The sequence below is a fragment of the Antechinus flavipes genome, chromosome 4 (genome assembly GCF_016432865.1).
Source record: "Antechinus flavipes isolate AdamAnt ecotype Samford, QLD, Australia chromosome 4, AdamAnt_v2, whole genome shotgun sequence".
NCBI lineage: Eukaryota > Metazoa > Chordata > Mammalia > Dasyuromorphia > Dasyuridae > Antechinus > Antechinus flavipes.
The window spans coordinates 186818570-186829553 of NC_067401.1; positions in this window are offsets into that span (position 1 = coordinate 186818570).

A 10984-nucleotide genomic window follows, 5' to 3' on the forward strand; every position below is an offset into this window, starting at 1 on the left:
TCTTACTTTAAGTTTCAAATAAATAAATGCACTTTAAATTGTTTTTACATGTTAGTAAGAAAAAATAAAATATTAAAAGAAAAAAAAGAAAATTCGAATGGATCAAACAGAAGTTAGTGATGCCATAAAGCAACAAGAGATATTAAAAATAAAGTCAAAAGTCTGAATTTTAAAAAAAAAACAGAAGAAAATGTAAGACATCTCATAATAATGGTAACTAACCTGGCAAGGAGAGATCAAATATTATCTGAAAGTCATGACCGAAAATAGAGCACAACGGGACATTGTCTGCATTTCTGAAAACCTGAAAGCAAAGTAAAAATAAAAAGAATCTACTATTCACCTTCTGGGGAGGGAAAACCTCAAAGATGATCCTAGAAATATCCACAGCTTTTAAATCAAAGGCAAAAAATACAGCAGGCAGCCAGAAAGAAAAAAGTCAAGTAACAAAGAGCCACAGCCAGGATCACACAAGATTTAGTACCTATCACCCCAAAGAAGAGTTTGGAATGTTATCTTCCAAAATCAATAATAACTTAGCTAAATAACTAAGTATAATGTTATAGAGTAGTGGTGGAATATGCTTTTAATGAAATAGAGAACTTTTAAGGATGCCTTATGAAAATACTAGAGCTAAGTAGAAAGTTATAAATATAAACACAATATAGAGACTATAATATACAATATAAATCAAGAGAAAGAAAAATACAAATGAGCAATCATAAGACAATAAACAAGGGTAAAATCACTTCATTCTATTAGGGGGACATAATACAAGTGTCCCTTCAGAATAATAATATAATCAGGCATTACAGAGAGAGTCAAGTAGAACAAAGTGTTTTTATTATGTTATAATGCTCAAATAAGTCAAAGTGACTTTATTATGTTTTGATGATCTTAGAAGAAAGGCATACACTAGGCAAGAAAAGGAGAAAAATGATAATGAAAATTATCTCACATAATCATAACACAAATAAAAGACTATAGAAACAAGGAAAAGGGATAGGAAGGATATTTGAACCTCACCTTCATCTGAAATGTCAAGGAAAGTATAATGTGCATACATGTACACACACATTGAATTAGATAAAGAAATACATTTCACTCAACAAGGAAATAGGGAAAGGACAGAGGCGGGATGAGAAAATTCAGGGAAGAATTAATCACTTAGCCACAATCATAAGCAAAACAAACTCTAACCTCAGAGTTTATATGGTAAACACAAGTGTGAAAGGAAAGAAAAAAGGTAAAAACCTAGATTGGGTTCTGGGCGAGGGAAAGAAAAGGGTCAGGGAAGAAGATGCAGATGGCATTTGGGGTTGAGCACACTCACTACTTTATTTTTCTTTGTTAAGATAGGGGGTAGGAAGTAAAGGGGGGGAAGTATAATAACAGGAGGTAGAGAAATATACAATGATCAGAACAGAATTTTTTTTCCTATAATAATAGCTTTTTATTTTTTGAAGTACATGCTAAGATAGTTTTCAACATTCACCCTTGCAAAACCTCATGTTCCAAAATTTTCTCCCTCCTTTCCCACTTCCCTCCTCTCCTAGACAACAAGTAATCCAACATAGGTTAAACATGTGAAAGTCTTCTAAAAATATTTCCACATTTATCATGCCATGCAAAAAAAATCATCAAAAGGGAAAAAAGAGGAAAAACAAACAAACAAGTACACACCAACCAAAAAAAAGGTAAAAATACTATGTTGCGATTCATATTCAGTCCTCATAGTCCACTTTCTGGATGCAGATGTCTTCTTCCATCACAAGATTATTGGAATTGGCCTGAATCACAAAAAAAGAACCAAGTCCATGACAGTTGATCATCACACAATCTTCTTGTTGTTGTGTACAATGTTCTCTTGGTCCCATTCATTTCACTTAGCATCAGTTCACATAAGTCTCTCCAGACTTTCCTGAAATTAGTGTCTGCTGATTGCAGAACAAAATTTGAATGGAATTAGACTCATCCATAAAATGAAAGAGGATAGCAGAATGGATCAGAAATCAGAATCCATGAATATGTTGCTTACAAGAAACACACTTGAAATATAAATATTCAATAGAGTTAAAAATAAGAGGTTGGAACAAAATCAATTATGTTTCAGCTGAAGTTTTAAAAAAAGGCAGGAATAATTATCATGACCAGTCAAAACAAGAGCAAGAAAAGAGACTTTACTAAATAGATTGACAGGGAAATTTATTGTTGTTTGTTCTTAGTTCTTAAAGAAAACCATAATGAGAGTCTCTTGACTTGTTCATGGATTGAATTTGAATGAGGCAGAGCTCTGCAAAGCCATCAGCCTCACTCTCTCCTCCAGAGTCATCAAAATTTAGTGGCAAGACAAAGGTGAAAACAATTACTAATGGCCCAAGATGAAATGGGTGACCTTGGCCTTTTAAAATTAGAGCCTTTCCCAAGTCTCAATTTGAGGAGAATGAGGAGGAGGAAAAGAAGAAAGAAAAGAAAGAGGAGGAACAGAAGCATTCCCTAACTTCTGCTCCAGTTGGCAGGTTGGGTACCCAGAAGATAACTACTATTTCTTTCTCTCAGATAACTTAGAAAAGAGACTTCAAAGAAACAAACAAGCAAACAAACAAACAAATACATTATCTTAAGAACCTACTTTCCTCCTTCCTCTTTTTAAAAATAATTTTTGAGCTTTTTCCAGGAAATCTTTTTGGGCTTGGGACTAATTCACATTTTTCTTTGAAGCTTTGGATATAGCAGTTTTGACTTTTTTCTTCTTCTTCTGAGTTTTTGTTTTGTTTTTCCTTGTCAACATAGTAATTTTCTATGGTCAAATTCCTTTTTGATTTTGTTTGCTTATTTTTCATTCTATTTCTTGACTGTTAACTTTATACTAAAATTGGGCTCTGTTCTGGGAATAAAAAGTGCATTTTCTCAAGCTTTTTTTTTTTTTTTTTTTTTGAGCAGCTGTTTTCAAAGTTAATTCTTAGGGTATGTAAGTTTTCAGTTCTTCCAAAGAGATATGATCTAAGGAGATGTGTGCTTACTCCTCTCCTACCCTGTAATTTGATCTGTAAGTGACCCCAAGCATTCTTTTCTATTTACAGACAAGAAACTACATTATGTTGAAAGGTGCCAAAAACAATGAATTAAGATAAATACTGAACATATTTCAAAAAAAATGACTTGTTCTTTTTTAAAAGAAAAATTAAATGAAAATAGTGGGAGACCTCAATGTACCCTTTCAGACCTAGACAAATCTTACCAAAAAAAAAAAAAGTTAGGAGTCTGAATTGAATTTTAGAAAAATTGCATGTGATAGACAACTACCAATGACTGACTCAAAATAGAAAGGAATATATTTATTTCTTAGCCTCTGAATGATATCTTTACAAAAATTTACTATATGTTAGGGCATTAAAAATTTTTACAAATGCAGAAAATAAAAAAATCAAGTACAATAAACACGATGCAAAAAAAATCATATTCAATAAAGGGTTAGTTACTGACATGATAATTAAAATTAATTGGAGACTCCCTATTTGCTGATGACACAATAATATACTTTATACATCTTGGAAAATCAGCAAAGATAATAATTGAGGCAATTGATAACTTTAACAAAGTTTCAGGCTACAAAATAAACCTACAGAAATCAACAACATTTCTCTATAATAATAACAAAATCCAAAAGGTACTAATAGAAAAGGAAAGCTACAAATAACTACAAAATGCATAAAATATCTGTTGATCCAAAAATGCTCCTTAAAGAAATAAAGAACAGTTTGAATAAAATATTCATTGTTCTTGGCTTGGTCATATCAACATAATAAAAATTATAATGTTCCCAAAGTTAATTTACACCATTAATGCTATCTCAATCAAATTATCAAAGAAATACTTTACAAAACTCATAAAATAATTACAGAATTCTTTTTTTTTGTTTGTTTCTTTTTTTTTTAATTTTATAACTTTTTATTGACAGAATCCATGCCAGGGTATATTTTTTTTTCAACATTATCCCTTGCACTTGCTTCTTACAGAATTCATTTTGAAAAAATTAAAAATATGGAACAGGTTTGAAAACCATAATTTGTTAAGGCAATTACAGGCAATGATGAACTGACAGGTAGGTATAACAACCTCCCACTCAATTCATGAATTCTTTAAGTTGATAATTTTGTATGGCCCGTGAATGATATAAATATCCAAATGGCCTTTGGCAGAAAAAAAAAAAGTCCCCTACTCCTGATCTAGAACATAGAGGAAAATAATGAAAAGAGATAGAAACAAAGGGGAAATAGTCCTTCCAAACACCAAACTATATTTAAAAAGCATCAGTCATCAAAACATCAAAACAATCTGGTCAATACCAGATGTTTAGAACCAATGTTTAGAAATGTTCAGGGGCACCGACCCTGAAGTCAGGAGGACCTGAGTTCAAATCTGATCTCAAACACTTAAGACTTTCTAGCTATGTGACCTTAGGCAAATCAATTAATCCCAATTGCCTCAGCAAAAAGAAAAGAAAAGAAATAGAGATAGACTAGACAAAGAGAATCAGAAACAATTAACAATAATTTTCAATAAATTGGAAAGCATGAATTACTTGGGAAAATCCGATAAAAATTTTGAAGGAAATTGGAGTATAATTTGGCAGAAATTAGATCAAAATCTTACATCATATTCCACAATTTATTCTAAATAGACATAAAATATAAAATATATTAAATAATATTAATAATTAACAAATAATATACACAATAATATAATTAATAAATTATATTAAGTAATATTAATTAGTATTAATGTTAAAGCTCATAATATTTTAAAATTAGAAGAGAAGCAGATTATACACCTCTCACAGCTCTGAATAACAAATGCATTTTTAACCAAATATAGTATAAACAATTACAGAAGATAAAATAGATCACTTTGATTACATGAAAACAGAAAGGGAAATAATCAAATGGGAAATTTTTTCTATTAAATGTATCTCTTCAGGGTTTTGTATTGAAGACATATAAACAATAGTTATACATATGTATGTATAATGAAAAATTCTAAATAAAATACTAGCCATAAGCCTATACAATATATCACAAATATTATATATGGTGACCAAATATAAACACAGGGATGATTTAACATGAGAAAATATTAACATAATTACTTATATAAATAAAAAAAGTAAGAATTATATGATAATATCAATAGATGTAGTAAAAACTTTTGACAAAATATGAAACTCATTCCTATTAAAAATGCTTGAAAGCATGGACATAAATGGATATTTCCTTAAAAAGATAAGAAGCATCTACCTAATTTCATCAGAAGCATTATTTTTAATGGGGATAAGCTAGAAACCTTCCCAGTAAGATCAAGGGTGAAGCCAGGAAGTCCAATATAATTCAATGTTGTATTAGAAATGCTAACAATTGTAATGAGAGAAGAAAAAATATTGAATAAATCAGAATAAACAATAAGGTAATAAAATCATCTTTTTCTGCAGACAATATGGTGATAAATTTGGAAAATCCTAGATATTCAACTAAAAAGGTAGTTGAAACAATTAAAATTTAAACAAAATAGCAGAATGCAAAATAAACCCACATAAATCATTAGCATTTCTATATATCACCAGCAAAACTCTGTAAATAGAGAGAGTAAGAGATATCTCATTCTAAAAACTGCAAACTTCATAAAATACCTGAGATTATATCTGCCAAAACAAACCCAGAATTGGATGAACAAAATTTTATATACATATATATATATATACGTGTGTGTATGTAAACATACATATATACAGATATATCTATATATATCTATATATATCTATATATCTATATATATATATATATATATACACATATATATACTTTTTATACAAATCAGACCTAAATAATTAGAGAAATTTTAATTGTTCATGGGTGGGCAGAGTCAATATAATAAAGATGATAATTCCACCTCAACTCATCTACTTATTCGATGCTATCTCAATTAAATTACAAAAAAATTATTTTACTGAGCTAGAAAAAATATAAATAAAATTCACTTGAAAGAACAAAAAGTCAAGAATCTCAAAGGAATAATTGAAAAAAAATTAAAGGAAGGAGGTTTAGCAGTACCAGATTTTAAACTGGATTATAAGATGGTAATTACCAAAATTATCTCATACTAAGAAACAGAAAAGTAGATCAATGGAAAAGAGTAGACACAACATGCAGTAATGATTGTAGTAATCTTGTGTTTGATAACATAAAGATTAAATCTGGGGAATAAAAATACACTACTTTTTTATTATAGCTTTTTATTTACAAGATATATGCATGGGTAATTTTTCAGCATTGATTCTCACAAAACCTTCTGTTCCAACTTTTCCTCTCCTTCTCCCCACCCCCTCCTCCAGATGGCAGGTAGACCAATACATGTTAAATATGTTAAAGTATATGTTAAGACAACATATTATAATTATCCATACAGTTATTTTGCTGCACAAGAAGAATCAGACTTTGAAATAATGTAAAATTAACCTGCAAAGGAAATCAAAAATGCAAGGAGATGAAAACAGAGGAATTGGAAATGCTATGTAGTGGTTCACACTCATTTCCCAGAGTTCTTTCACTGGGTGTAGCTGGTTCTCTTCATTATTGAACAAATGGAATTGATTTGGTTCATCTCATTGCTGAAGATGGCCACGTCCATCAGAATTGATCATCATATAGTATTGTTGTTGAAGTATATAATGATCTCCTGGTCCTGTTCATTTCATGAAGCATCAGTTCATATAAGTCTCTCCAGACCTTTCTGAAATCTTCCTGCTGGTCATTTCTTATAGAATAATAATATTCCATAACATTCATATACCACAACTTATTCAGCCATTCTCCAGCTGATAGGCATTCATTCAATTTCCAGTTTCTAGCCACTACAAAAAGGGCTGCCACAAACATTTTTGCATGTACAGGTCCCTTTCCCTTCTTTAGTATCTCTTTGGGATATAAGCCTAATAGTAACACTGCTGGATCAAAGGGTATGCACAGTTTGATAACTTTTTGAGCATAGTTCCAAATTGCTCTCCAGAATGGCTGGATGTGTTCACAATTCCACCAACAATGTATCAGTGTCCCAGTTTTCCCACATCCCCTCCAACATTCCGCATTATCTTTCCCTGTCATTCTAGCCAATCTGACAGGTGTGTAGTGGTATCTCAGAGTTGTCTTTAATTTTCATTTCTCTGATTAATAATGGCTTAGAGCATCTTTTCATGTGGGTAGAAATTTCAAGTTTCAATTTCTTCATCTGAGAATTGTCTGTTCATATCCTTTGACCATTTATCAATTGGAGAATGGCTTGATTTCTTATAAATTAGAGTTAATTCTCTATATATTTTGGAAATGAGGCCTTTATCAGAAACTTTGACTGTACAAATATTTTCCCAGTTTATTGTTTCCCTTCTAATCTTGTCTACATTAGTTTTGAAAAATACAGTACTTAATAAAAAAAATTGTTAAGAAAACTGGAGATCAGTCTGGCAGAAATTGGTTAGACCAACATCTTACACCATTTACCACGGTAAGATCAAAATGGATACATGTCCTAGATGAGTTATCACAAGAAAACTAGAAGAACATGGAATACATATTAGGCTTGTGGTGAGAGATGAAGTTATAAATAAACAGGAGATAGAGACTATTTGAGATATAAAATGGATAATTTACTACGTTAAATTAAAAAGATTTTGTGCAAATAAAACCAATGTAACCAAGATTAGAAGAAAAACAGAAAATTTGGGGTGGGAGGAAGCTTATATAGACAGTTCTCAGTAAAGGTCTCATATCTCAAATATACAGACAATTTTGTCACATTTCTAAGAACATTCAGCATTTCCCAATTGATAAGTAGTCAAAGATTATATATGAACAGACCATTTTCAGAAAAATAATTAGAGCTATTTGTAGCATATGAAGAAATGTTCTAAATTATTATTGATTAGAGAAATGAAAATTAAAATAATTTCAAGATATCATCTCACATTTATCAGTTTGGCTAAAATGATAGAAAAGGAAAATAACAAATGTTGGAAAGGATAAGGGAAAATTGAGGCATTAATATACTGTTGGTGGAGCTGTGAACTGATCCAACCATTCTGGAGAGCAATTTGGAATTATGTCAATGCTGGAGATGTTTTGAGAAAATGAGGTATCACAAGCTGTTCTCATATAAGACAGTGAACTTAAAAAATGTTGTGAGGAACTTATTGTTTCACCAACCAGCCATTCCCTCATTCCTCTCTACCTGTCCTTGGACCTTCTTCTTTCTTGAAGAGGATACAATATTGAAAATGGGCCAATTAATAATCCCACAATGGCCTCTAAACATGCAAATAAAAGGAAGAGTCCATTGATATGGCAAACTGCCATTATTTTGTTTTAGGAAATTACTACAGCCACTCCAGCTTTCAATAATCATCATTCTGATCAGTCAGAAGCCATCAACACAGAGGCAAGACCCTGTACCAGCTAAAAAAGGCTCAGGAGATAGTATATTTTTTTTTTAGCAATAAAATATTTTTATTAAGGCATATACATTTTTAAAAAGATATTGTAATGCCAGAAAAACTGAGGCAAGATAGAGATTAGAGAGTTTTTTAATATTTTATTTGAAAGGAAGAGATTTACTGGGACCAAATGGATGCATGGTTTGGTCCTAGGGCTGAATGAGACTATCATCTTCAAGAATCCAGCAAACAATGTGAGTCCTCAATGACATATATATGTATGTGGCTCCAAGCTACCAGGGGGTAGACTGAGGCAGGGGTGGAGTCAGAGCACTGAGATCGGGAAGGGACTATCAATCCGGTTCTGACAGGGTAAGGGGGCGCACCAGACATTCTGATGACTTAGGAGGAGTAAGAGCCAGGAAGTCCAAACTCCCCCTTATCTTGAGTTTACACATTTACAATTTATAACCTTAAAGTAACTAGCCCTAATGATGGGGGGAAACCCTGAAACTGTCTCTACTTTGGGAGGGACCCAAGGTAAAACACTTGAGAAACTTCTTGAAGGAGAGAGTGTCCTTGAACCCTTGCCTCTGCAAAAGACCTGAGAACTGGCTTCTCAGTTCCAACAATAAACTTCTTTTTGACAGTCTAACCTTTTGGGTTTGTGAATTCCTTCACGAAGAACCTCTGTGCCAACCAAAAGGGGTTCCCACAACTCTCTGCCCTGCGCCAAACCTCATCACTAAATTATACCAGTCCTAATGATCAGGAGGGGGCTTGTAACCAGAGGGATTAAGGCAGAAGCTTCTAAGATAAGTAGCTTCATTTTGTTATCCTGAAGGAAATCTGCACACCCCCATTGATAACACTCACTACTGATTACACCCTCTATTGAGTTGAATGTCCAGGGACACTCATTCAATTGGAATATTTTGGTCTGATTTCAATTCAAACGGCCCCCAGCTCCCAGTCAAGATAAAATAGTCATTTGCTAGTTCAATTCTTCACAGAGGCCCAAAGCAGAAACATGCCAGGCCAAGGAACCTCTTTCTCTCCTTGGCATAGCTGCCCTTGAGGACCCTCTGCCCACTAAGAAAACATTCTCTTTTCAGCATTAACCCCTCTTTATCTCTCTTACCTATTTCCCTAACAGGCCACACCTCTCTTTACCTTCCTAGCAAAGGCTGGCTTCTCAGTTCCAACAATAAACTTCTTTTTGACAGTCTAACTTTTTGGGTTTGTGAATTCCTTCACGAAGAACCTCTGTGCCAACCAAAAGGGATTCCCACAACTCTCTGCCCTGCGCCAAACCTCATCACTAAGTTATATTAGTCCTAATGATCAGGAGGGGGCTTGTAACCAGAGGGATTAAGGCAGAACAATTTAGGGAAACTGAGGCAGAACAATTGGGGAAACTTGAGTCAAGACAATAAAAAGGAACTGTGGCACAACAATATAATACTATTGCACAGTTTGTAGACTATAGTATAGTATTTATACTATATAAAAGTTATTTTTACATAATTTTTATATACCCTGGGAAGTCAAAAAATCCATGTGACTCAGTTTATTGTGATATTTGTTTCAGTGCAGTGGTCTGGAACCAAAAATCACAATATCTCCAAGGTATGCCTATAAATGAATATAATGGAACGTTATCGTATCTCTAATTATATCTCTAAACACTTTTATCAACAAAAAAGTTAAAGAACAGTTCAGTAAATTGGGCATGTATGCAAACTAAAATAAATTAGAAAACCAATAAATTTGAAAATCCCAATTATAGGAAATCTTCAAATAGAAATTTTGAAAATTAAAGAAATTAACAAAATTGAAAACAAAAAGAAATTGAATTAATAAATAAAACTAAGAGCTAGGGTTTTGAAGACAAAGAAATAGATAAACAATAGCTAAATTGATTTACTAAAAGAGGAAAGCCAAATTAACAGTAATAAAAATCAAAAAAGCAAATTAACAACAAATGAAGAAAAAATCATGGAAATCATTGGAAATTTTCTTTTGTCTTATGATATATCAGTAAAACTGACACCTAAAGCAAATGGAAGAATATTAATAAAAATATAATATGCCCAGATTAACTGAACAAGAAATAGAAGAATTTACATAATCCAGTTTCAAAAAGGAAATTGAATAACCCATAAATGAGTTCTCAAAAAAAAAATGTCCCAAGACCATAGGGATTTATAAATGAATTCTATCAAATCCTCATAGAACAATTAATTTCAACATTATGTAAACAGATAAAGTAGGAAAATGAGTCCTATTAAATCTCCCTTATGATACAGAAATGCATATTAAAAGGAATAGAGAGTAAAGGAAATATAAAGAAAAAAGGAATAGACAGTTTAGAAGTCAGAAAGACCTTGATATAAATGCTGTCTTTGATCTATACTGGTGGTATAATCCTGAGTTAACACATTCATCTCTCCATACTCTAGGCAACTCTTAAAATTGTAAGTGACAAAGAAGGTGCTAATCTGT